The following is a 23,556-nucleotide window of genomic DNA, read 5'->3' as shown; positions in this document are numbered from 1 at the left end:
TTCTGCATTCTTGTTGTCATCTATAGGTTTTTCAATAACAGGCACATTTTCCGTGAATAAAGATGAGTACCACACAGTGCTACATGAATACAGCCACTTTAGAATACATGGTTTAAAATTGCTTGGGGTTGAAGCCTGGGGAGCTACAGTGCTTCATGAAAGTCTTTCCTTCAGTAGAGAAATGTGTTAAGGGAAGGCCTGCTGTGAGGGCTGCAGCTGGAGGCAGATGAAGAGGTAGGTAACAACTTTATCATGCATGTCCACACACACTTATATACACAGCCACACTCACTCACGTACACAGCCACGTGTGTGTGTGTGTGTGTGTGTGTGTGTGTGGTGTGTGTGTGGTGTGTGTGTGTGTGTGTGTGTGTGTGTGTGTGTGTGTGTGTGTGTGGGGGGGGGGGGGGGGGCGTGCGTGCGTGCATGCGTGCGTGCGTGCGTGTGTACAAATGATGGGTTCTCCATTGCTATGAGCACACTATCTACAGTTTGAGTACAGGCTGAATTGAGCTTGGCAAGGCAAAATAAGTTGTATGTGTGGGCAGTAGCTGCAGGACATGCAAAGCACAGGAGCAATAGTTCAACAACCATCAACAGAGCGAGCTGCAGGCACTACTATCGAGATTAGATTTTTTAAACATTTTATTTCACCTTTATTTAACCAGGTAGGCTAGTTGAGAACAAGTTCTCATTTGCAACTGCGACCCGGCCAGGATAAAGCAAAGCAGTTCGACACATACAACAACACAGAGTTACACATGGAATAAACAAACATACAATCAATAAACAGTAGAGAAATCTATATACAGCATGTGCAAATTAGGTAGGATAAGAGAGGTATAGGCCATGGGGGTGAAGTAATTACAATATAGCAATTAAACACTGGAACGGTAGAATGTGCAGAAGATGAATGTGCAAGTAGAGATACTGGGGAGCAAAGGAGCAGATAAATAAATAAATACAGATTGGGGATGAGGTAGATTGGAGGGGCTATTTACAGATGGGCTATGTACAGGTGCAATGATCGGTGAGCTGCTCTGACAGCTGGTGCTTAAAGCTAGTGAGGGAGGTAAGAGTCTCAAGCTTTAGTGATTTTTGCAGTTCGTTCCAGTCATTGGCAGCAGAGAACTGGAAGGAGAGGCAGCCAATGGAAGAAATGGCTTTGGGGGTGACCAGTGAGCTGAGATAAGGCGGGGCTTTACCTAGCAAGGAGTATGGCGAGGAGTATGAAGCGAGGGCCAGCCAACGAGAGCGTATAGGTTGCAGTGGTGGGTAGTATATGGGGTGTATTTCATATTGTTGTTTTTTGGTCAATATAGTATTTTGTTTACAATGTAACAATTTAATACAATAATATTCAACATAAATTATACAAAACGTTTGCGGTATAGAAAGACAATTCTAAACCATCTTTGGTTACACGTCACATTACAATCTTTAGCATTATGGCGACCTCTGCAGGTGTATCTGTCAAATTACACAGAAACTAACATATCCCACAAGGCATTGGGGTTGTTCAAAATGTCTGTTGGATTCTTTCATATCATGTCTGCCGAAATAGCTCAGTTGGGAGAGCGTTAGACTGAAGATCTAAATGTCCCTGGTTCGATCCCGGGTTTCGGCAGAGACTTGAACGTCAATTTTTATGGAAAATACACGTTCGCATTTTTGAAAAAACACGAAATAAATTATACATCAGTCGGATAGTTCCCTATGATATAATGGATAGTAAATAAATTGCAGTAGCCTTACTGTAAAGGTAAGCTATAAGTGATGAAATTGTAGCCTTTCTACGTATGTAACAATCCACATGATGTGAAGATACGTTTACTATTGTGTTTAAAATGTAAAACCACTGAACTGGCATAATATTCATATATATATAACTACATTATCTGAACATTATATATTTTATTTGTGAGATACACTACCGGTCAAAAGTTTTAGAACTCCTACTCATTCAAGGGTTTTTCTTTATTTTTACAATTTTCTACATTTTAGAATAGTAGTGAAGAAGTCAAAATATGAAATAACACATATGGCATCATGTAGTAACCAAATAAGTGTTAAACAAATCAAAATATATTTTATATTCTTGAAATAGCCACCCTTTGCCTTGATGACAGCTTTGCACACTCTTGGCATTCTCTCAACCAGCTTCATGAGGTAGTCACCTGGAATGCATTTCAATTAATAGGTGTGCCTTGTTAAAAGTTAATTTGGGGAATTTCTTTCCTTCTTAATGCTTTTGAGACAGTTGTGTTGTGTTGTAGGGGTCGAAAACAGAAGATAGCCCTATTTGGGAAAGGACCTTCATGGTCGAATTGCTGCAAGGAAACCACTACTAAAGGACACCAATAAGAAGAAGAGACTTGCTTGGGCCAAGAAACACGAGCACTGGACATTAGACCGATGGAAATGTGTCCTTTGGTCTGGAGTCCAAATTTGAGATTTCTGGTTCTAACCACTGTGTCTTTGTGAGATGCGGTGTAGGTGAAAGGATGATCTCTGCATGTGTATTTCCCACCATAAATCATGGAGGAGACGGTGTTATGGTGTGGGGGTGCTTTGCTGGTGACACTGTCTGTGATTTAGAGTTCAAGGCACACTTAACCAGCATGGCTACCACAGCATTCTGCAGCGATACGCCATCCCATCTGGTTTGGGCTTAGTGGGACTTTTATTTGTTTTTCAACAGGACAATGACTCAACACATGTGCAGGCTGTGTAAGGTCTATTTTACCAAGGAGAGTGTTGGAGTGCTGCATCAGATGACCTGGCCTCCACAATCCCCCGACCTCAACCCAATTGAGATGGTTTGGGATGAGTCGGACCGCAGAGTGAATGAAAAGCAGCCAACAAGTGAATGAGTAGGTGTTCTAAAATGTTTAACCGGTAGAGTATATATTTTTATTTCATAAAAATGATGTGCTTATTTCAGAGTGCTCCACATGTCAAAAAAACATTAATTTCAAATCAATATGCATAATGGCGTTTTCTATTTAACTTGAAAAGCCAGATGTCTGCACTCATGGCAATTGACATCATTTAATTCTATGCAGTGCTGCATTGATTTTGCATCAAAATTGCCAAACACTCCAAAATGTCCAGAAAGTGCAAACAGAAATTGTAATAATCCCACAAATGTGATAAGGTAAGGTTGACAAAATTAGATTTTGACTGGAGTTTGACCTAATTTCTGTGAATCATGATTGATGAATAGGAAAACTGTGAGGTAAGATTGGCTCTACTTACTTTCTGTGCAGCTATTTATTTGTATTTATTTCACCTTTTTTTAACCAGGTAGGCCAGTTGAGAACAAGTTCTCATTTACAACTGCGATATGGCCAAGATAAAGCAAAGCAGTGCGACACAAACAACAACACAGAGTTACACATGGAATAATCAAACATACAGTCAATAATACAATAGAAAAAGTCTATATACAGTATGTGCAAATGAGGTAGGATAAGGGAGGTAAGGCAATAAATAGGCCATAGTGGCGAAATAATTACAATATAGCAATTAAACGCTGGCGAGATAGATGTGCAGAAGATGAATGTACAAGTAGAGATACTGGGGTGCAAAGGCGCAAAATAAATAAATAACAGTATGGGGATGAGGTAGTTGGATGGGCTATTTACAGATGGGCTATGTACAGGTGCAGTGATCTGTGAGCTGCTCTGACAGCTGGTGCTTAAAGTTAGTGAGGGAGATATGAGTCTCCAGCTTCAGTGATTTTTGTAGTTCGTTCCAGTTATTGGCAGCAGAGAACTGGAAGGAAAGGCGGCCAAAGTAGGAATTGGCTTTGGGGGTGACCAGTGAGATATACCTGCTGGCGCGCGTGCTACGAGTGGGTGCTGCTATGGTGACCAGTGAGCTGAGATAAGGCGGGGCTTTACCTAGCAAAGACTTAGATGACTTGGAGCCAGTGGGTTTGGTGACAAATATGAAGCGAGGGCCAGCCAACGAGATCATACAGGTCACAGTGGTGGGTAGTATATGGGGCTTTGGTGACAAAACGGATGGCACTGTGATAGACTGCATCCAATTTTCTGAGTAGAGTGTTGGAGGATATTTTGTAAATGACATCGCTGAAGTCAAGGATCGGTAGGATAGTCAGTTTTACGAGGGTATGTTTGGCAGCATGAGTGAAGGATGCTTTGTTGCGAAATAGGAAGCCGATTCTAGATTTATTTTGGATTGGAGATGCTTAATGTGAGTCTGGAAGGAGAGTTTACAGTCTAACCAGACACCTAGGTATTTATAGTTGTCCACATATTCTAAGTCAGAACCGTCGAGAGTAGTGATGCTGGACAGGCGGGCAGGTGCGGGCAGCGATCGGTTGAAGAGCATGCATTTCGTTTTACTTGCATTTAAGAGCAGTTGGAGGCCACGGAAGGAGACTTGTATGGCATTGAAGCTCGTCTGGAGGTTAGTTAACACAGTGTCCAAAGAAGGGCCAGAAGAATACAGAATGGTGTCGTCTGCGTAGAGATGGAAGCTATAAGCTATAACATTTTTATTGATGACGATATTCGTTTATAATCCCATATTTATATTTCAGGTCATTTGTTCTACCAGAAATGAATACCTGAAGACCATTATATATGTGCTGGGAGAGATCTTATTATACCCATCAGGTAAAATAGTCAACCTTGAAAGAGAACAAACAAAATATTGTGAGGCCTCTCATCTGTTTTCAGAAAAGAGCCCTGATGTAGTTCCTGGCTTTGGAGGCCAGCACAAGGTTGCTCCTCATGTCACCACAGAGGACATGAAGCATTGGCTTACCTCACAAGTGAGGGAGTGTTTAACTAGCATTTCATAATCCACATTGTTAATACTTTGACTATCAGTTATTCGCTGTAAAGTTCATTGGAGGTGAAGGCAGTAAGACAACCGAGAAGCAGTTAGCAGCATGATTACCTTTGTTGTAACTTCAGGTTTCAAAAATAAATCAGGGAAGGCAGGGATCTCACCATTGTTGAGCTGGCAAGGTCATAAGATAGGCAGTAGTAAAATATAATTTGAGTTTATTAGCTGTTAATAAGCTCTGAACCTATTGCATTGACACATTGTGATGATAGGGTTGTTCAGTGACAGCCCATCCGCTCATCCACTGCATGGCATTGGAGGGTTAATGTGTTCCTCCCTTTCCTCTCCTAACTTGTGAGTGTCACTTTACTTGATACAAGTGTTTCTTAGCTAGTAATATATGCACATCAGTTACATAGTTCGCTGTTTGTAGGCCTCTGTAGTGCAGTGGTGGAAAAAGTACTCAATTGTCATACTTGAGTAAAAGTAGAGATGCCTTAATAGAAAATGACACAAGTAAAAGTGAAAGTCACCCAGTAAAATACTACTTGAGTAAAAGTCTAAAAGTATTTGGTTTTGAATATACTTAAGTATCAAAAGTAAAAGTGTAACTCATTTTCAAATTCCTTATATTAAGCAAACCAGACGGCACCATTTCCTTGTTTTTTTATTTACGTATAGCCAGGGGCACACTCCAACACTCAGACATAATTTACAAACGAAGCATTTTTGTTCAGTGAGTCCACCAGATCAGAGGCAGTAGGGATGACCAGAGATGTTCTCTTGATAAGTGTGTGAATTGGACCATTTTCCTGTCAAAATGTAACGAGTACTTTTGTGTGTCAGGGAAAATGTATGGAGTAAAAAGTACATAATTTTATTTAGGAATGTAGTGAAGTAAAAGTAAAAGTTGGCAAAAATATAAATAGTAAAGTACAGATACCCCCAAAAATTACTTATGTAGTACTTTAAAGTATTTTTACTTAAGTACTTTACACTGCTGCTGTAGTGTTCATAGTCTCTAAACTTGTGGCCTTTATTTGCTGTCTTGCTGTAGCATAAACCCTGCAAGTGGAGAGCAGACTGTGGCTCTAAAGGGAACCTACTGGGTTTGCGACCACAAGCTTTCTCCAAAAGGCAATTAAGAACATCATCAGTGACTTGACCTACCTTCCAGCCTCCAGTCTACAGAGTGCATCTGCGGTTGTGAAATCGTCACTAGTCTGATTCTTGGAACCTACCCTGCAGACAGAGACTCCTCTGAGGGAGAGGCCTCCACCAGCGTGGCATTGGTCGACTTGATGATGTGGGTGGTGATCTCGGTGCTGCAGGAACTTACTGGTAGTCTTAAGATCACAGATGCTTTCAATGATACGAAGCAGCTGCAGAGCCTCTACTCCAGGCCTGTGGGCATCAGGGTTGTGCGCTCCATTCTTGATGACCTGCTGAGTATGGCTGGTGACCCCACTGCCCTGAGAAAAGGCCTGAGTGCTGGAGATAGTGAGGTTACCGGATCTGTTATGACAGCTGTAACTCTGTATGTCAGCTTATCACATGTGACTGAATAACTGGACCCTCCTCCTGTGTAAACTTCCATTTTATCCAGAAGTCTGAGTCACACCTTGGCAGTAAGTCCCCTCTTCTCCATGGAGAACGTCTTGTGATTGATCCCAACGTTGTGCAGGGTTGTAGAGCCAAACTGCTGAGCCAAATATACTCTGAGGCACCAAAGAAGGAAGCCACACTCACCCTGAGGGTCTGGAGAACCACCTGTCTGCGGACCTTGGAATGTCAGTCGCCAATGGAGAAACAGAGGCCAACTTCCACTTGAGGTGGAAGAGATTCTAGCCTCTGTGTATGATCAACTTGCCCAGAACTCTTACTGGTCGAGCACAAAGATGATCCTTCAGTACAATGTCTCCTCTAAAAGCCAAATGGTGTCCAGAGACATTGCCTGCCTGATTGTGAGAGCCATGATGTAGCTCTTTCCCAGTGTGTACTCTCAACGGTACCCTGTGAGACCTGGTGACTGTGGAAGGTACTGCAGAGTTGAAGAACACAAAGCTGTGAACTACTGGACCCTAATGTCCACTGGAACTATGCCTAATTCCCAATTTCTGCACATCAACAAATTTGTGTATATGTAACAGTTTTGCTTCCGTCCCTCTCCTCGCCCCACCTGGGCTCGAACCAGGGATCCTCTGCACACATTGACAATTGACACCCACGAAGCATCGTTACCCATCGCGCCACAAAAGCTGCGGCCCTTGCAGAGCAAGGGGAACAACTACCTCAAGGTCTCAGAGCGAGTGACATCACCGATTGAAACGCTATTAGCGCGCACTAGTGCTAACTAGCTAGCCATTTCACATCGGTTACATATAACATCTTTCCAATTGATCCCGTCATGACTATGATGGATAAAGACATGACGACACACTTCTGCTTGGCACATCAGCTTTGGGTCATTATCCAAAATGAGTTTGCCAAAGCTCTCCTGAGAGCCTTGAATATATTACCTGACTGAAGAGAACCTGGGAAAGGTAGACTCTGATCTGCGAGATATGCTCTACTCTGGGTACGTTTCAGCATTCCCTGCAAACCAACTTCATATTGATGCTTTCATGTAGGACAAGGAGCTGTGTTTTATAGTCTCCAGAATGGTTGTGGAAAAGTTGATAGGTCACTGAACCCCATCAGTGTTGTTCTCGGATCCCATTGTTGTTGGATCAGAGTTAATCAGCGAAAGAGTAAGCTCTCTCTATGAATACAATTAAAGTTTTTTTGTCACTCAAATATGCTATTTACAGTGTGGACTAGCAGACTTTTCAGCCTCGTACACTCTTCGCAGATCATTGACATATGAGGACCTTTCAAATGTGTCAACAAATCAATGTACAGTACTTGGTCTGCAAAGAGTACAGTAGATTTGGAGGTGAATACAAATATGACTTCTTTCTATCTTTCAGGTGACCGTAAATCGCCCCAGAAAGAAGGGAGGATTCCTCCACCATGTTTGGAGAGCAGTGAAGCGACTCACCTGTGGCTTCTGCCGACATGCTAGAGCTTGACCAAGCCAGGACTAAAATACATAGCCTAGACAAGTAGTCATTGTTATATGATCATGTGCAAGCCCTACCTTTTCAAAATCAGTTATTTCATTATTAAAATCGTTATTGTATTGATATGAATAAATTGCTTATTCATTAGATCGACTGTTATTATTTTCAGCTATCATGTTTTGATGTCCAACGTAAGGCACAGCGTAGACCTATTCTGGTGTATAAATGAAGCAACATTTCAAGCAAACATAGCCCCGTTTATAGCATTATCAGGTATTCTTTGGTCTTAGACAGAGCACTATGTATTATTTGGTATCAGAGGAGGCTGGTAGGAGGAGCAATAGGAGGAAGGGCTCATTCTAATTGCTGGAATGGAATCAATGGAATGGTATCAAACACATGAAACATATGGAAACCAGCCATTACAATGAGCCTGTCCTCCTATAACTCCTCCCACCAGCCTCCTCTGTTTGGTATTTACAGTAGGTATATTGTCAAATGTTTCCTCGATTGAACACAAGGTGGTGCTGTTATATAGTTTGACATTTATCCACCCTGGTCTTTGGCCTGGGCCCTGGCCTGTAGTGTAGTTTCAAACTACTCTAATGATCAAAAATATCAATAAGAAAAGATAATACCTACAGCTCTACAAAACATGTTTAGAATGGTTCACATATTCTCAATTGGTTAATTAATATAATTGGCTTATTGAATAATTACTGTTAATGATTGGCATTGTTTATGTTTGAGATTTGAGTCATGATACAGAGTCATGTCAGGATAGCATTGTTGACAGTGCCACATAGGTAACCTACGACCCAATGTATCCATCTCAGAGAAAGTGTTTTCACCACTAGCAGGGGTGAAACAGACAGACAGGAATATTGGGTCTGGTCCAGTCCAGTCCACATAGGGATTCTGGCCCACTCATAATTAGTTTGTCTGTCCACCTGCCAGCAAGGTCAAGATTTGTAAGGAGAACGTTGGTCGAAGAGAGAATGCCCAGGATTTCGGAGTACAAAACAGGTCAGGGATTTGCGTCATCTCCATTGAAACACGAGTGAATGGTGCACTCCCTCTCTGCCTCAGTGACCGTGTTCTAAACAGCAGTGCATTCTAAATGAATGGAGCGAGAGGCTTTAAGAGGGAGAGAGCAGGAGAGTGAGGCGGGAGATTGACGGGGTCAGAGTGAGGCGCACAATGTTCTGGGTACTGCTCGGCAATGAAGACTACGCAGAGGAAGAGGTTGATAGTGTGTGTGATCATCAGAACACTCTGTTCATTCCACGGCCTCTCATTTTCATCCCTACCCACACAATGTCAGATAATATGTTACCATTTATGTATATTCTCAACAAATATATTCACATTTGTTACTAGGTTATTTGTTGCAGAGTGTGGCAATGTGTGATTATGCAAGACGCTGCTTAACAAGGCAGCTACTGAATGTTTCTTTAAGCAACAGTCCTCTCTCACTCTCATTCGTTTGTTCTCCATGCCTGCCAGCTGTGTGTGACTTGGAAAGTCTAGCAGACTTTCCAGTCTCTTTGTTTAGGCAGCTCCTCGAAAGGAAACTGCCTGAACATGCCAATCAAGCCACTTACTGATTCAATTTGGTAATAGAATGAAACATTAAGGCAGTGGGAGGAACATGAACTGTTTTTGCTCTAATGAATCTAACCTCCATTCAGTCCTGTTCCAAACCGCTCCCACAAGTATTCTGGTAAAGTTGGCATCACTTGAAGGCTTGAATAACCTGAACAACAATGACATCTACAGGCTCGGTAAACACCCTCTGTCCTGTTCCTTAGTTCCTGGGCCTTTTTAAACAAGCCCTGAGCCGGACAGACAGACTAACAGACACAGGAGGCAGTTACAGAAAGACAGAGTGAGGGGTAGAGAGAGGGTGACAAGGCAAGAGAGTGAGAGTTGGTCACATAATGGCTTGTTTACAATACAAAGGATGATTAGGGTAAACAACCATTAAAGTGAGAGAAGTGGGATCTCTGACAGTCATTACTGGTAGTAATTATTTGTGTGGTCAACTTCATGGCTAGCCCTTGGTGGGTTAAAAAGATCCTAACAAACCACAATAAACAACAACAATAAAAACAACTCATCTTTTCCTGAGTGTGTAAGTTGCTTTGGGCAATATTGTTCTATAACACTAAATTATACTGTTGAACCATTAGTAGTTTAGTATAGCCTAAGATTATGACAACACTGTATATCTCAGAAAGTCTACAATTTTGCAATGAGTGGAAAGTGTTCCTCAGTTGACAATTTCCTACATGTTGTACTGATGCTGATAGGTCCACCACCACTGTTTCACATTACGTGTAATTATTGGTTTTTCCCCTTTCAGCACATTGGCTAATAGTCTTATCTTACGGGAGCTGAAACAGCTTTATTCACCATTTTCAAACATGTTCAAAAAGCACAAATAGTTAGATTCCTTTTAGACACATGGCCGTACACAATAAAACGGACTGCTAGCCCTAAAACACGAGGACAGTTCACATGTGGCGCAGCACCTGTCATGTGCTTCTTGTTTTCCATTTTCAAATCCGTTACCAATCATAATAGATTCAATTGTCGATCTACAATTTGAGGAAATGTTCTGGCCACATCAGGAGAGAAAGAGTGTCTGACATGACGTATTTGTGACTATCCCACTCCATTATGACATAACAGCATTACCATCAAAAAACATTTCTTTCTTCACAAAATGTCAAAGCAGTTTTGTCCCTGGGTAAGGGGATAGAATGTGCCTTATCCCTGTCATTGTGTGGGGAGTAAAGCGCTCTGTTGTCCCTGCTGTGTGATTGAGCAGAAAATAACTAACCCACGCATGCTCCCTCCAACCAGCTCTGGGCTAGGGAACAACCGGGGGATTGTTCTGTGTGTAATTTATACACAGGGTTGGGGAGTAACTGATTAAACTATTAAATGTAATCAGTAACATGTAATCTGATTACAAAAAACTACAACTGTTAGTTACTTTACCAGCAACAACAAAAAATGGATTACTTTTAAATTCAGAAGGGATGTTTGCGAGAAAGAAACCCATTATGACACCTTTCTGTTCAACATTGAAAAAAGGTGCAAGTTAAAGTTTGTTCCACCTGAGAGAATGTCATAGACCACTATGATGACATACAAAATACATTTGATGGACATTTTTTGTCTTCTTCTAATGCCTGAAAGGAAAACTCCACCCAAAAACTATATTTTGGAATTTGTTTCATTGGTCCATTGTTGGCATAGTCCCAAAATGTTTTTCTTCTCCGCAATCAAGTTTTCAAGATAAGTAACTTTCAAAATACAGAAATCATCCCATATGATGCAAAAAAAGTAATCTAGAAGTCACAGAATGTAATCAGATTACATTACCGAGTTTAGGAAATCCAAAAGTTATGTTATCGATTACAAATTTTGACAGGAAACGACTAACTGTAATGAATTACATTTAGAAAGTGACCTACTGTCAAAACTGTCCTGTAAGGATCCAAATAGGTCAGATTAGCTTTGCAATAAATAACTTCAACCAGATCCCCTTTCACCCGCAGAGGGGGGAGAAGGTAACTGGTGGGGGGTTGACAGCTCACACCCTGTCAATCAATTTCAGAACATTCAGCTATGTCCCTTTCCAAATTCACCCAAGGAATGTGGCTTTGTCTACACAGACCTTTTCCCACCAAAACTCTAACACGTTCTGAAGCGAATACTGGAACAACATTTCTAACAAAGAACTTGGGGAATGGTCAGAGGCAAAATGGAGAACACTGGTGACGTTTCAGGTGTTGTTTTGTGATGTCATTAAAAATGTTATAAAGGAAATACTGTAACTTGAAAAGTATACACACTATTTGCGTGAAGTGTCCGTCCGATGCGCTGTGCATGAATTACGAAAAATTATGAAAGTGTTTTTGTCGAGAGAGGGATATGATTTTAGGAGCCATAAGAGATAATAGTTTCTATAACTTTGTACAAGTAAGTTGTCACAGCCCCCTTGAGTGAGGTCACATAGTGTGTCAGCCTGAAGGAACCCCCCCTTTTTGAACGAACAGTATAAAATGATGGGTTAACAATTAACATGTCAGACCAGAAAGACATCAAGCTGCAGCTCACATTTGAAGTGGTTGGAACTTTGAATCTCAACATGAGATAGATATATAAAGTCACCACCTGGACAATCACTGGTACTGCTGATTAGCTGTCCTAAGTAAAGTATCTAGAAAAGCTCATTTAAGTGGGACCATTCCACTACTCTCTTCAAACCATCGTATTCTACTACTCTCATCAACCCATTGGGAACCATCAACACGGCTGGTTAGCCTATCTTCAAAGGAGCATCTTCCAGAGTGAATGGAAGTAGAATCAACTCTGTAGTTCTGTTCAGGACTACACGACAAGTCACCGGATAACGGACGACAGCAGAGGAGAACAACAGTAGAAGACGGGTGGGGACCCCTTTTGGACAATCAGAGCCTTACAAGCGTTGCGCAAAAAGACCCAACACCCTTTCCAAGAAGGCCTGATTTCTTACTCATGTTTGTGTGCAAAGTATATAATTACTGTGAGAGCAGTTTCCAAATGTACCAAAGTATTATGTCTCTGTCCCTCAGATATTGGCACACTGCTCTATTGTACTTATTGGAGAAAATGTAAACAGAGCTGAGTCATGCATTTAATGTGTTATGCAATCAAGGATACAGGTGGCTAGGGTTGCACATTTTGGGGAATATTCAGAGGGGGAAACTTTCTGTGGGAATGAATGGGAAAATATGGGAATTAACAGGAATATATGGGAATTAACGGAAATATATGCAAATTAATATTAATACCATTTAAATGTATATGTTTTTTGCACTGGGTATAGTTATCATATCATATGGAAACAGAAACGTAAACCTTTTACCTTATCATAAGTAGACATAATTGCAAATGATTCAATCCTTCCAATAGACATTTAAAAAAACTATGTACAGTTGAAGTCGGAAGTTTACATACACCTTAGCCAAATACATTTAAACTCAGTTTCACAATTCCTGACATTTAGTCCTAGTAAAAATTCCCTGTCTTAGGTCAGTTCGGATCACCACTTTATTTTAAGAATGTGAAATGTCAGAATAATAGGAGAGAATGATTTATTTCATATTTTATTTCTTTCATCACATTCCCAGTGGGTCAGAAGTTTACATACACTCAATTATTATTTGGTAGCATTGCCTTTAAATTGTTTAACTTGGGTGAAACGTTTCGGGTAGCCTTCCACAAGCTTCCCACAATAAGTTGGGTGAATTTTGGCCCATTCCTCCTGACAGAGCTGGTGTAACTGAGTCAGGTTTGAAGGCCTCCTTACTCGCACCTGCTTTTTCAGTTGTGCCCACAAATTTTCTATAGGATTGAGGTCTGGGCTTTGTGATGGCCGCACCAATACCCTGACATTTTGCCACAACTTTGGAAGTATGCTTGGGGTCATTGTCCATTTGGAAAACCCACTTGCGATCAAGCTTTAACTTCCTGACTGATGTCTTGAGATGTTGCTTCAATATATCCACATCATTTTCCTCCCTCATGATGCCATCTATGTTGTGAAGTGCACCTGTCCCTCCTGCAGCAAAGCACCCCCACAACATGATGCTGCCACCCCCGTGCTTCACGGTTGGGATGGTGTTCTTTGGCTTGCAAGCCTCCCCCTTTTTCCACCAAACATAACGATGGTCATTATGGGCAAACATTTTTGTTTCATCAGACCAGAGGACCTTTCTCCAAAAAGTACGATCTTTGTCCCCATGTGCAGTTGCAAACTGTAGTCTGGCTTTTTTATGGCGGTTTTGGAGCAGTGGCTTCTTCCATGCTGAGTGGCCTTTCAGGTTATGTCAATATAGGACTCGTTTTACTGTGGATGTAGATACTTTTGTACCGGTCTCCTTCCTGAACGGTATGACGGCTGTGTGGTCCCACGGTGTTTATGCTTGCGTACTATTGTTTGTACAGATGAACGTGGTACCTTCAGGCATTTGGCAACTGCTCCCAAGGATGAACCTGACTTGTGGAGGTCTACAATTTTTTTTCTGAGGTCTTGGCTGATTTCTTTTGATTTTCTCTTTGATGTCAAGCAAAGAGGCACTGAGTTTGAAGGTAGGCCTTGAAACACATCCACAGGTACACCTCCAATTGACTCAAATGGTGTCAATTAGCCTATCAGAATCTTCTAAAGCCATGACATCATTTTCTGGAATTTTCCAAGCTGTTTAAAGGCACAGTCAACTTACTGTATGTAAACTTCTGACCCACTGGAATTGTGATACAGTGAATTATAAGTGAAATAATCTGTCTGTAAACAATTGTTGGAAAAATTACTTGTGTCATGCACAAGTAAATGTCCTCACCGACTTGCCAAAACTATAGTTTGTTATCAAGAAATTAGTGGAGTGTTTGAAAAACAAGTTTTAATGACTCCAAACTAAGTGTATGTAAACTTCCGACTTCAACTGTAGTTACGAATTGAACTTTAATTAAATGAGTTGACTCTTCACATGGGATGATTTCACTGAACAACAAAAGAAAGGGAATATTGAATGATCCCCAATGATCCATCGCATCTCCCAAAAACGTTTTCAACATACATCTGTAAAATGATAGTCTAGAAACTAAGCTTTGGTTGTCTTCCTCTCAGGCTTCCATGTCTTCTCCCTGGACCTCCTCAATGTCCACCTCTTGAACATCAGACTCTGAGGCCTCATCTTCACTGTCACTTTCCAACCTTGTTGAGGATGGCTCGTTGTCAGGCTCAAAAAGCCTAAAATCTTCCCGGATGGCCACCAATTTTTCAACCCTTGTAGTGGTCAGCCTGTTGTGTGCTTTGGGGTGTGTGTTCCCATACAAGGACCTGAGGCGGCTGATGTTGATGGGATTTGGAGGATGATGGATTCAACCGGGTAAAGAGCCTCAGATCCACAAAGTCACTTCCACCAGGTGGGTGATGAGATATGTTGGCACGACTGCCATATTGCATCTCCATCCCAAAGCCATTGCTTGTAAGTGTACTTTGCCAGACTGCCAAGAACCTTGCCCTCATCCAGGCCATGGTGGCAAGACACAGTAGTGATGACACCATAGGCCTTGTTGATCTCTGCACCAAACAGGATGCTCTTGCCAGCATACTTGGGGTCCAACATGTACGCTGCGGGGTGCATGGGCTTCAGGCAGAAGTCTTCATGCTTTTTGATGTATTTCAGAACTGCAGTTTCCTCTGCTTGGAGCAACAGTGAAATGGGCAGGGCAGTATGGATTTCTTCTCTTACATCTGCAAGCAGAGTCTGAACATCAGACAGGATGGCATTGTCTCCCTCAATCCGTGCAACGACTACTGCTATAGATTTCAGGCTGCTTACCACTTTCTCCCAAAATACATCATCCAGGAGGATCCTCTTGATGGGGCTGTCCAGATCGGCAGACTGTGATATGGCCATTTCTTGGAGAGACTCCTTCCCCTCCAAGGGACTGTCTAACATGATGACGACACCACTCCAACGGGTGTTGCTGGGCAGCTTCGATGTGGTGCTCTTATTCTTCTCACTTTGCTTGCTGAGGTAGATTGCTGCTATAATTTGATGACCCTTCACATACCTAACCATTTCCTTGGCTCTCTTGTAGAATGTATCCATTGTTTTCAGTGCCATGATGTCCTTGAGGAGCAGATTCAATGCATGAGCAGCACAGCCAATGGGTGTGATGTGAGGATAGGACTCCTCCACCTCCTACCAAGCAGTCTTCATGTTCACAGCATTGTCTGTCACCAGTGCAAATACCTTCTGTGGTCCAAGGTCATTGATGTCTGCCTTCAGCTCATCTGCAATGTAGAGACCGGTGTGTCTGTTGTCCCTTGTGTCTGTGCTCTTGTAGAATACTGGTTGAGGGGTGGCGAGGATGTAGTTAATTATTCCTTGCCCACGAACATTCGACCACCCATCAGAAATGATTGCAATACAGTCTGCTTTCTCTATGATTTGCTTGACCTTCACTTGAACTCTTTTGAACTCTGCATCCAGCAAATGAGTAGATAAAGCATGTCTGTTTGAAGGGGTGTATGCTGGGCAAAGAACATTCAGAAATCTCTTCCAATACACATTGCCTGTGAGCAACAGAGGTGAACAAGTTGCATACACAGCTCGAGCAAGACATTCATCAGCATTTCTCTGACTATGTTCCTCCATTGAGTCAAAAAACAAAGGACCATGAGCTGTTGCTATCAATAAGGTGTCTGATTAATCATTTTCACCTCGAATAGAAGTAGAGGGACTTTTGTCAGAGGTTGCTTGTTGAAGCGCTTAGGGAACTTTATGCATTTGGCCAGATGATTCTGCATCTTTGTTGCATTCTTCATATATGATTTGGCACAGTATTTGCAAATGTACACAGCTTTTCCTAGCTGCAGTGAAATGTCTCCACACATCAGATAGTGCCTGTGGCATTTTCCTGTAAAGATTAGAAAAAAATGATGTACAGATAAATATTTAAGCAGCTAGACTAAACAACTCCTTTGTAAGATTAATGTTTTAAGATGAAACATGTATGGAAGCAGGTGAATTAACACTCCTCAGTTAGCAGGCTCAAGCAAGCTAAAACCGACATGATAGCAAAAACTAACCAGCAGAAATTGTGGACAAGTTAGAAATTATTTAAGCACACTTTGCTGTAAGCTAACAAACAATCATGTATGTCATAAAATATATTCACCCCACCCAGTATTGTAATCAAAACTTACCAGAAAGCATGTAGTCCTTGGCTCAGACAGTGTAGTTTAACCAAAATATTCCACAAGACCTAGAATTGCCTTATGTGTATCCCACAAAAAAGGTTCATTGTTATAAGCTTTTTTCATAAATGTAAGCAAAATTCCCCAAATTCCCAGGCTTAACTTCCCATGGTAAATTTCCGAAAAAAATGACTGAAATTTACCAGAAAGTTTCCGACCCTTTGCAACCCTACAGGTGGCTCATATTCATGGTCTCTACATTGCATATAAAAGCTTCACATGGATATTTTCAGTGGTATTAAGCCTTACCAATCCTGCAAGATGTCTTCAGATTTTATTTAAGTCAACATCATTCAGTGAATTTGCTATTTACTTTATTCTCTGCAGAAATGTAGTCAGTGCTTGACTTGGGCAGGAGTTCACCGGAACTGAGTACAGGAACTTCAGATGTTCTATTCTTGAGTTCTATTCAGATATTCTATTCTTGAGTTCCTCCTGCACTTCTTATAGAATATTAGCTCAAAAGTATTGAGGAGTTCCTGCACCTAAATATAAACATTACCAACACCCAAAATGAGTGCCGGCACCTACTTCAGTCCAAGTCAAGCAATGATTGTAGTGACAGCTTTGTTGAATCATAGAAACTTTGTAATGGCAGTCAAACATAAGTTAAATGACCAAAGTTGCTATGCTTGCTAGATAACGCCAATGAATGACAGAATATCTCCTATTTGGCAAAATCGAGTTGATGATTACACAGAGCAGAGCTGCTCATGAATAACAGAGAGTTGAAGAGAGGATTTTGTTTAAATATCAGGGTACCGTATCTTAACGGGGACCAACTCTGTTTAAAAGATATATACATATCTACTCTCATGCCATTTGTTGATCACACATTTTCTACCGAAGCTCTCATATGGGAAGCAATACGAGACAGCACAGAGAAACGGGGGAAATGTTATAGCAGTATTTTGACATGCATAGGCAAGATGTACTTTGATAATGAAACCTATGGATTACAGAAAAAGTTAGGAATTTTCATTAGAGACAGGAGTCAGGATTGGGAAGATAGGAAAATAGCTCAGGCTCTATATAAGGCTACATAAGGTTAGTATACTAGATAAATGATAGACTACACTTGATTTAGGGTACATTATTGCATGCTAAGTGTTTCTGATCAGTGAACGAATAAATTAGCTAGCACTTCCACTTGTCCAACCGAGAACAATTAACCAAATATACAGACAGAGATTCAGTGAAATAAAATCACATTGACTGATTAGACAGAGGCTTTTGGTCAGGAGTAGGCCAGGCTACTACGCAAGTGAATAGCAAAATCCACTTGTATTTTTTTCATACCTAAACGGGTCCTAAAATTCTAAATCAAATAGCTAAATGAGCCATATAATGACCATCTTAAAACAGTTCCATATGTCTGCTTAGAGGCTTAACATTATAGCCTGCTGTTTTCTAGAAATCGGGTTGGGGAAAATTTTTCTGGTTGGGGCTCATTTAATTTCTGTGATGTCAGATCAGGCCTGGGCTCGGGCTTCATTTCACCAGGCTATGGTCTGAAAGGGATCGAATTTTCAGTTCTGATGAGAACTCTAAACTGCAATTCGGGTCTTGTGCAGTCCAACAGTGTTATGCATGTGCTTCGAATTGATGGTGACTTTGTGTTAAATAAATACGCTAAGGCTTCCATGAGACAACCTGTTTGTATAATGTGCTATTTCATTTTTAATCTGCTGCTGCGCATGTTGTGTATTTTGTGGAATTGCATTAGTGCCGACATTGGGGGAAAATGTTGTAATTTCCCAGGTCTTGTAATTAAATTTTTGGGGGGAATTGTGAAGCATGGTCCCGGGACAGTCCCGGGATCCCAGTTACCGGTGTTAATCCCTAGTATGGTGGTTATGCAATATGTCAACATGTGTACAAGAATTTTGTTGCATTTACCCTCTCTAAAGGCCTACTCTAGTTAGACCCTGCACTGTGTACATCCAGAACACGTGTCCTTGATAGACTTTTCCCAATTTTCATGTCTTGATGTTTTACCTCAAACCCTTCATATATGTGTTTCTCTGCTGTAATGTGTGCAATCTTCTTTAAAGTAAAATGTTTTGGTAGTTTTTGTAAATATTTGAGCTAGAGACATGACAAATTACCTTGGAGTCCGGTCAGATAAAAACCATCTGTCTCCCTCCATTCCTTGGCTTCTGTAGCATTGTTTCTGAATTGACAACATCTGTTCTGGCGCACTCCTGCTGGTCTTTCTCTCGCTCTCCATCCATACACATACATGGACATGATTCAGAACATGCCCCTGCTATGTAACGTTTAAAAAAATTGTATAACTGCCTTAATTTTGCCGGACCCCAGGAAGAGTTGCTAATGAAGATCCATAATACAAATATTCCCCTCCTCCTACCATCTGTTTTAAAGCAGCAGCTGCAGCCAAATAGGATGTTTTTCTCCTTATATCCCCCCTACATTCTTTTATTTACAACACAGTGTGAAAAATAGAGGTAGGGTGTAGATAATCAAAGGACGATGAATGTAATAAGGAACCTTAGGTGCTAGCTTAAGGCCGGTAGCAACCACTACAGAATGTCCGGTCAGAACAAGGATGAGGCGGATGTCCAGGTTAAGGCAAGTTTAATGGAAGAAAATGTCCACATTCACACACACACCCAACCACTCATGGTTCAGATAACTGAGAATCATGTCCAGTGAGAACTGGCATTAACTATGGTTCTGAAAGGAAAGAAGAGAAAGAGAACTTAGGCTACAGCACTGCTATTTATGAGTGACATGGCTTCTATAACACAGGTAAGTACAGTTGAAGTCGGAAGTTTACATACACTTAGGTTGGAGTCATTAAAACTCGATTTTCAACCACTCTACAAATTTCTTGATAAGTCGGTGAGGACATCTACTTGTGCATGACACAAGTAATTTCTCCAACAATTGTTTACAGACAGATTATTTCACTTATAATTCACTGTATCAGAAGTTTACACACACTAAGTTGACTGTGCCTTTAAACAGCTTGGAAAATTCCAGAAAATGATGTCATGGCTTTAGAAGCTTCTGATAGGCTAATTGACATCATTTGAGTCAGTTGGATGTGTACCTGTGGATGTATTTCAAGGCCTACCTTCAAACTCAGTGCTTGACATCATGGGAAAATCATGGAAAAATCAAAAGAAATCAGCGAAGACCTCCACAAGTCTGGTTCATCCTTGGGAGCAATTTCCAAATGCCTGAAGGTACCACGTTCATCTGTACAAACAATAATACGCAAGTATAAACACCATGGGACCACGCAGCCGTCATACCGCTCAGGAAGGAGATGCATTCTGTCTCCTAGAGATGAGCGTACTTTGGTGCGAAAAATGCAAATCAATCCCAGAACAATAGCAAAGGACCTTGTGAAGATGCTGGAGGAAACGGGTACAAAAGTATCTACATCCACAGTAAAACGGGTCCTATATCGACATAACCTGAAAGGCCACTCAGCAAAGAAGAAGCCACTGCTCCAAAACTGCCATAAAAAAGCCAGACTACGGTTTGAAACTGCACATGGGGACACAGATCGTACTTTTTGGAGAAATGTCCTTTGGTCAGATGAAACAAAAATAGAACTGTTTGCCCATAATGACCATTGCTATGTTTGGAAGATAAAGGGGGAGGTTTGCAAGCCGAAGAACACCATCCCAACCGTGAAGCACAGGGGTGGCAGCATCATGTTGTGGGGGTGCTTTGCTGCAGGAGGGACTGGTGCACTTCACAAAATAGATGGCATCATGAGGGAGGAAAATTATGTGGATATATTGAAGCAACATCAAGACATCAGTCAGGAAGTTAAAGCTTGGTCGCAAACAGGTCTTCCAAAGGGACAACAACCCCAAGCATACTTCCAAAGTTGTGGCAAAATGGCTTAAGGGCAACAATGTCAAGGTATTGGAGTGGCCATCACAAAGCCCTGACCTCAATCCTATAGAAAATTTGTGGGCAGAACTGAAAAAGCATGTCCGAGTAAGGAGGCCTACAAACCTGACTCAGTTACACCAGCTCTGTCAGGAGGAATGGGCCAAAATTCACCCAACTTATTGTGGGAAGCTTGTGGAAGGCTACCCGAAACGTTTGACCCAAGTTAAACAATTTAAAGGCAATGCTACCAAATAATAATTGAGTGTATGTAAACTTCTGACCCACTGGGAATATGATGAAAGAAATGGAAGCTGAAATAAATCTCTCTACTATTATTTTGACATTTCACATTCTTAAAATAAAGTGGTGATCCTAACTGACCTTAGACAGGGAATTTTTATTTAGATTAAATGTCAGGAATTGTGAAAAACTGAGTTTAAATGTATTTGGCTAAGGTGTATGTAAACTTACTGACTTCAACTGTAGATAATAGCATTGGCTATAATACACCACAGCAGGCCTAATGCCTAGTCAAATAAACATGTGCTCAAATGAACATTACAGTAATGTTGAAATGTATACATAATATAAATACAATGAGTATGAATGATATATATAGCCAAGCTCCATAAATGAGCAACGCTAATAAACGGCTAATCGCTAACAGTCATGCTCATGCATTCCAATGCTAAATTCTAACAGTAGTGCTAACGCTAGCAGGAGTGCGAGCTAGCTAACAAGCTCAACACACGGTAATTATACAAAATAGACCACAAAACTTAACTCCACATAATATGACACCTATCTCAAGGCACTTACGTTTAGATGCACGCACAATTAAACATCAGGCATACAGGAGGAAAACTTTAGCAGGAGGATAACTGTGAAACTGCTCATCCGGATGGGGAAAGCATGTTTCTGACCACACACCTGGGGTCATAGATTAATTGAAACTGAAGTCCCAGGGATTATTTCCGCTGACGGGCTTAACGAGATGGTGATATGTATTTGGTGTGACCTTGACCAATAAGACACTAACAAATGTGTGGGTCCTCTGAATGAGACTATGCTGCCAGACTAGAACTAACCAGAAGGGATGGCTAGAATCAGCTGGCCGTTTTAACGTGCTTCAGAGTTATTGAATTATCCTGTCAGGTGACACTGAGGTGGTCAGGTTTGCCACATCTTCAACCAGCTAAAACTACACAATCGGCATGTACTTCTATTGTATTCTACCCTATCAGAAAACTATAAGGGCACAAGGCGAAACCCAGATGCAGACACTGGAGGCAGATGGTTTGAGTCTGATATTTATTACATTCAAAAGGGGTAGGCAAGAGAATGGTCATGGACAGGCAAAAGGTCAAAATCCAGGAGGTACAGTGTGGCAGGCAGGCTCGAGGTCAGGGCAGGCAGAATGGTCAGGCAGGCGGGTACAGAGTTCACAAAACAGCCAAGGGTCAAAACCAGGAGGACTAGTAAAAGAGAATAGAAAAGGCAGTCGCACAGGGAAACCACACTGGTTGACTTGGAACAAACAAGACGAACTGGCACAGAGAGACAGGAAGCACAGGGATATATACACCAGGGATAACAAGAGACACCTGGAGGGGGTGGAGACAATAACAAGGATAGGTGAAACTGATCAGGGTGTGACAGAAAACATTAGTTATCCATTCATTTCTCATGCAGCAGCCAAGCCTGGAATGCATTTCTTCACTCTAAAGGTGTTTGAGTAAATGTAGAGCCTTATATTTATCTAAAGATATGGCTCTAGGTAAATTATGCAAAACTACATTTTCCATGTTATACCTATGACCTACTGTATTTTGCCGGCTTTGACATAGGCACAGAGTTTCTATGCGCAATATCGCAGATGCGCAATATCGCGAGACTTTCAGAAACGCTTGCGGAACAGATCAAACAGAACAAGCCGGCGTTTGTGGTTTGAGAAGTCAATGATAGAAGTGAAAAAATATTCCTTAGATGTTATTTTTCTCGAAATCTAAATACATAACCTAGATTCTATCCAATGTGTTAATTAGTTGAACATGTTTTTATTCCAACCTCGTGAAAGGGACAAACGGATACGTTTTCATGTTCCTCAAACACAACATTTATATCGACGGAGTGCGTTTGATTTGACGGCTTACACATGCGCAGTTCGGCGCGAGACGACCGTTAGACACAATGACGGGTTTCTACGATTGCGCTTAGATATCCAACGTCGCCATGACATCGCCTACAAGTGTGATCGGGGATTTCAATTGGAGAAGCAGTTTTAGCCTATCTTCATATTGTACTGTATTTGACATAGGTCTTCGCATAAATCAAAATAACTGGTTGCTATGGCATCGGGGAGAGGTCGTGCCGTCAACCAATCAGAGACGAATTCCCACGGTCTTTTAAACCAATGAAAATAGAACTCTGGGAATAGCGGAAATACATGAAACCCATAGTACCAATAAATGTTTTGCTCATACCGCGTGTTTATAGTGAATCTCGAGTTGATGATAGCCGAAAGCCAAGGTAAATATGTATTCATCGGTAAACACGGTTTATAACTTTTATGAGTTGATAATTCTGCCTGGCGGTAAATTAAGTAAATTCTACCAATATGCGTACAGAACCATTTCTGACTATTTTGCACGGCGACCTAACGTTAGCTAACTACCAAACTAAAGCTAACGGTACCCGCGCTAGAAGCACTAGCAGTAACCATAAAAGAACGTTGTGGATCAGTCCTAACACTTTCCAGCATTAACAAGAAAGTTTGCTAACATTGTTTTTCTAAGGCAGTGGTGGAAAAAGTACCCAATTGTCATACTTGAGTAAAAGTTAGGATGCCTTAATAGAAAATGACTCAAGTAAATTCACCCAGTAAAATACTACATAAGTAAAAGTCTAAAAGTATTTGATTTTAAATATACTTAAGTATCAAACGTAAATGTAATTACTGTAATATAATTA

The 23,556-nt window shown here is 41.2% G+C and overlaps 1 protein-coding gene and 1 non-coding gene across 3 annotated transcripts in view; both read left to right on the top strand.

The window, feature by feature from the left end:
- The first annotated feature begins 1,554 nt into the window (after window positions 1-1,554).
- Window positions 1,555-1,627, top strand: trnaf-gaa (transfer RNA phenylalanine (anticodon GAA)). The gene has a single exon. It is a non-coding gene; the product is annotated as a tRNA-Phe (tRNA).
- Window positions 1,628-23,009: 21,382 nt separating this feature from the next.
- LOC106565807 (inositol hexakisphosphate kinase 2) overlaps window positions 23,010-23,556 on the top strand; it is a 33,267-nt gene continuing 32,720 nt past the window's right edge. For both annotated transcript variants that reach the window (XM_014133363.3, XM_014133362.3), the window contains exon 1: window positions 23,010-23,115. The gene's annotated coding sequence lies outside the window, so the exon portion shown is untranslated. The remainder of the gene's footprint in view (window positions 23,116-23,556) is intronic.

The sequence above is a fragment of the Salmo salar genome, chromosome 12, assembly GCF_965601325.2.
Source record: "Salmo salar chromosome 12, fSalSal1, whole genome shotgun sequence".
Lineage (NCBI taxonomy): Eukaryota > Metazoa > Chordata > Actinopteri > Salmoniformes > Salmonidae > Salmo > Salmo salar.
The sequence above is the reverse complement of the archived record's forward strand: the minus strand, read 5'-3'. Positions and strand labels throughout refer to the sequence as shown.